Genomic DNA, 5,524 nt, shown 5'->3' on the forward strand with positions numbered 1-5,524 from the left:
GTTTCCAGCTTCAACTATATTAGAGTACCATAAACCACATATATACCCTTTAAAAAATAAATCCCATGGATGTCGCCTATGTGATCTATAGAAGAAACCATGTCGTTAACTGTATAATCCATCAATCTAAGCGAGAGAACAAGAATAAAATGATATAATAATATTGGCTATTACACTAGAAGTAGTTAAGTAAATTAATGGTGGTTTGGCGTGATGTCAGAATGACCATTATTTTATACAGCAAAAGTATGTCTGCAGTATAGAGATATCATTCATATCTTTTTGTACCATTCTGTTATGACACAATGTATTCCATTTATTTTTTTATAAGTTCAGTCACACTTTTGTTTTGTTCTGAAGCTTCACTAAAGATACCTGATCAATCACCCCATTCTTTTGCACTGCCGTTAACCATAAGTTAAAATCTGCATATGGAACTTTAACACATTGAAATCACACAACACACGCTGTATTGGATATATAGATCTTTAACCCATTTTGCTCATACTTTATTCAAACATCATCATGATATTATTCCTACTCTAGATTGCACTCTTGAAAACTGAAAGTTTCCAGATATCTGCATATCAAAGAGTGTAGATCTCTTAAAAAATCAAACACATAGTTCTATTAGAGCAATAAATCCCATTCCAGGCGACTCGTTCCCTGCTCAATCAGGCATCCCATTCCACACTGTGTTGTGAGAACCCGAGTTGGCACTATAGAACCCAACTCTTGTACTACTCCATCCAAAGATAAATACTAGATGTGGCCATATTGACACAGTATGAGTTTGTAATGGTCAACGACACAAAGACTTTTGTTTTACAAAACCCCAATTTTCATGTTATAAGATGCAATTGGACTCCAAGTATAAAAACACTCGAATAGATAATAAATAAAAAGCCATGTTAGTGGCCAAAAGGTTCGAACAAATGAAAATTATTTGCTGTCAGTAAGACCTTCAGTCCAACCAGGGTCTTACTGTACGAAGTAGGCAGACAATAAAAAAGACAAGGTCCAACTTTGATTCTTATTTGAAGAGAAGTTATATAGTATTGATTTAAGGAGCATTTATCTATTTTTGAAAAATAAACATATAAAAAGTAAGTTCAGTCAAACAAGGAAGAGGATCAGATAGAATTAAGCCAAAACACTTTCCAGAATTAGGAGGAATCTTGAACAGAATGAGTAAAACATGTGGGATATCATATTGGTTAAGATGAGCCCAGAGTTGATTCAATTCACAGTCTAAGGATCTGATGTTTGGGTAGAAGTTTAAGCAAGCGGGCTTGAACTTTAATCGGAATCTGTTGGTGAAGGTAAAGTGAGAGATACAGTCTTGCATTGAGATTAAACAAGGAGTGTATTAGGTTTATGCATCGAGTTCTTATCAATAGTGAAAAAATTTGAACTCATATTGGATGCTAAAGAGACATCCCATATCGAGGTATCAGTACATATTGAAAAATGACATAATTAAGTCTAGTTTCAAAACACAAAATAGATGGAGTTTGGAAATGTATTCTGTCTAATGATATTGTGAAATACGACTGATTCAGTGGAAGGAATCTACTCATAAACGTGGATGGGGTAAAAATGATTGAAAAACTGCTTATGTGTTTGTAGCATAGAGTCGATTAATTTGACATCATCATTTAATCGTAAGTTCAAGCACTTCTAGTATCACAAATCTTCTGCCTAATTTAAATTCAGAATTTTCCACCATCAGAGTATGACGAGATAAGAGAGTGAGAGATGGTTGGAAGAATATATAGCGAGAGTGAGAGAAGAGGGAAATCCTCTAAGATACATGATAAGACTACTACATGTAATTCTCAAATTCTAATTGTATTTCTACAAAAAATCATCAAAAAAAAGAAAGCATGATAAATAGTAATTTCTTGTTCTGGAAATGGAACTAGTAGTTTGAAGAGAAGTTTGACATTGCCTTTGATGTGTCTGAAGTTGTCTGTTACATCCCATGGAGTGCCTTCCATGTGTTCCCCTCTGTTATTCTATTAGATAGAGTAGACAAAACTATTAGTAGGAAGCATAATTACGCAAAAGTATGAAAGTGACTGACATAACTCATCGACACATGAACTCTCATCATCATTGTAGTCATCAAAGTCTGAGGAGCACTGGTCTAGATGACGGAACCATGCTAGTAACATCATCAGCGTCTGAACGGTCTCTGCATCTAGGCGTGATTTTTGATATGTGATGATACCTCGGCAGAAGGAGAAAAGTCTTTCCACCGGTGTGCTTGTCCCTGCTCCAAGTCACATTCAGTTGCATTCGAATCTGATGTATAGTCCAGAAGACTGCCAAGATAAGAGTAAACATTTTCAGGGCATGACGGTTCCACTACCTCCAGTTTTGAAAATGGATCCAATGTTGTCACAATAGTAAAGGTCTGATTGTGCTAAAGTAAGATTACGTATTGCATCAGCTTAATTTGCACAACACTGCACACATCCCTTTGCTCTAATTCCAAAGCTGCCCCTGAATTCTGCATAGCCTCCTCACGGTGAATTGTAAGGTCACCGAACAATGATGTTACTTCTGTGATCGGTAATTTCTTCAACAAACAGAAAAAGTCAGAACCGTCACACAGTGGCCTGAGGATGTCCACATATTCATCAAGAATCTCCCTGACTTTTTGAGAAATGTCATAGTCCTTAGTTGATGTCTATGGGGACCTTAGAGCCATATTATCGAGCACTTCTCTCTAGGAAAGAGCACGCTCTACCATTATGAGAGTGGAGTTCCAATGTGTTAGGCAGTCAACCTTTATTTTGTTTGAATTTGGGAGTTCAAACATTTTGCAGAGGTTGTCATATTTCTCCATTCGTCGCGCAGAACCCTGAATAGCATTGATGGTGCCTCTCACTCAAGCAATAGCTGCTCCTAAAGGTGCAAGTTTGGCCAATGTACTATCATCCATGGGTGACTCGAATGTTTCATCGGTGTCTACCATTGTGTCCGTATAAAAATCTCATACGCGTAGTGTATGACTTGATAATATGCAAATAAGAGCTAAAAGAGTGCTACTTTCATCGTGTTTGTTGGCTTTTAACGTTTAAAAGCATTAATTTCTAATGCATATTATCATGATTTTATGTTAAAACAAGACTTTTCTTAATTTTCCACAAAACAATACTTTTGACAAATAATTAGGTAAATTAACACAGTTTTAAACGTTTTAAAATCGAGTTAAATGCTTTTTAATTGACCTCTTTCTATATATACAAATAAATTAACATTAAAACATATGTTAGACATTAATAAAGCATTTTTTATGCATTAATAAATGGTTTTTACAATTTCTTTCAGTTGTTTTTAAATCAAAATCTTTTTTAACGAAACGGGTCTTTATTGGGCCGGTTTGAGCTCTAATTGGGTGTTAAGTGCGCAGGAAATACACCAAGAAATGCTTAGGCCAATCAGGAGCGAGGAAAGCATCTTCAGTGCGTGACACGTACGTACACAACATCGTGTGTGTCGCACACAACGCGTGGCGATCATGGACCAATCCCGTGCGATTTAACTCGCTGCATGCGACGCAGCGAGTTAAACCCGTACGAAGCTCGTATGGACCAATAGGATTTCAGATCTAAATATTACCCTCAAGCTTCATCCATGCAAATCACACGTATGCAGCACCGTGCAGACAAAGCTCAACGTGATGCAGTGCCATGTGGTCCAATCGTTGAGCCCCATTTCACCTGCGTAGAAAGCAAAGATGTGTTAGTAACAGAATCGGAAGAACTTGTTCTTCTGATTCTGCGGCGATAAACTGGGAAAAACCGGAAATTAGGGGGCATTCTTGATCGTTAAGCGAGAGGAGAGGTCGCCTAGCTCCCTCTCTACTCAAGAACATCCTGAAGCAAACTGGAGCCCAGAGGAGAAGAAGAAGAAGAAGAACAAGAAGAAGAAGAAGAAGAAGAAGGAGAAGCAGAAAAAGAAGAAGAGAAGAAGAAGAAGAAGAAGAAGAAAAAGAAGAGAAGAAGAAGAAAAAGAAGAAGAGAAGAAGAAGAAGAAGAAGAAGAAGAAGAAGAAAAGAAGAAAGGAGGAGAAGAAGGAGGAGGAGAAGAAGAAGAAGAAGAAGAAGAAGAAGAGAAAAAGAAGAAGAAGAAGAGAAGAAGAAGAAGAAGAAGAAGAGAAGAAGAAGAGAAGAAAAAGAAGAAGAAGAAGAAGAAGAAGAGAAAAATAAGAAGAAGAGGAGAAGAAGAAGAATAAGAAGAGAAGAAGAAGAAGAAGGAGAAGAAGAAGAAGAAGAAGAAGAAGAAGAAGAAGAAGAAGAGGAAGAGGAAGAAGAAGAAGAAGAAGAAGAAGAAGAAGAAGAGAAGAAGATGAGAAGAAGAAGAAGAAGAAGAAGAAGAAGAAGAAGAAGAAGAAGAAGAAGAAGAAGAAGAAGAAGAAGAAGAAGAAGAAGAAGAAGAAGAAGAAGAAGAAGAAGAAGAGAAGAAGAAGAAGAAGAAGAAGAAGAAGAAGAAGAAGAAGAAGAAGAAGAAGAAGAAGAAGAAGAGAAGACGAAGAAGAGAAGAAGAGAAGAAGAGAAGAAGAGAAGAAGAGAAGAAGAGAAGAAGAGAAGAAGAAGAAGAAGAAGAAGAAGAAGAAGAAGAAGAAGAAGAAGAAGAAGAAGAAGAAGAAGAAGAAGAGAAGAAGAGGAGGAGGAGTTCAAGCAAATTTCCCAAAAAAAGTTGCTTTCATGTATTTTTTTCAGAGTTGTCAAAGACATTATTTTTGGAGATTGTTTGCGAAATATTGGCCTGTTAAGCTTCTGTATGTTTCGCAACAGCCATTAGATTAACAAACAGCAATTGCAGATTTAACGAGAAGAAGAGGGATGAAAGAAAGAAGATTTGATGATCGTGGTTGTTCTATTCCTTCAGTTGTTGCATTTTGATCTTTTGTATTTGCCATGTTTTTTTTCCAGAATTTACAAGGACATTATTTTTGTAGATTGTTTGCCAAAGATTTGGCTGTTGATTACAGGGCACCAGTTAAGGCTCTGATTAGAAGAAGAGGGATCAAAGAAAGAAGATTTGATGATCGTGGCTGTTCTCTTTCTCTCCAATTGTAGAATTTTGAATTCCATTGTTTTTCTTTTTTTCCGAATTTTGGAAGATCAGTTATTTTGGATACTGTTTTACAAAGTATTTGGGCGTTGAGCAACTGTCTTAAAAAACTTTTGCATTAGCCAGTAGATTCCAGAACAGCAATTACGATTATGACAAGAAGAAGAGGGATGAAAAATAAAAATATTTGATGATGATGGCTGTTCTATTCTCCCCGGTTGTACAATTTTGAATTTTTTTAGTTTTCTTGTATTTTCTCAGAATTTCTAAGATGAATTCGTTCTGGAGAGTGCTGCCAAAATATTTGGCTTTTTGGAGATTGCGTTCGCAATGGCCAGAAGATTTCAGAACAGCAATTACTATTCTGGCAAGTAGAAGAGGGATCAATGAAAGAATATTTGGTGTGGCTTTAAAAAAAAACAACGACAATGTGCAAT

Source organism: Wolffia australiana, chromosome 11, assembly GCF_029677425.1.
Source record: "Wolffia australiana isolate 7733 chromosome 11, ASM2967742v1".
NCBI classification, from domain to species: Eukaryota; Viridiplantae; Streptophyta; class Magnoliopsida; order Alismatales; family Araceae; genus Wolffia; species Wolffia australiana.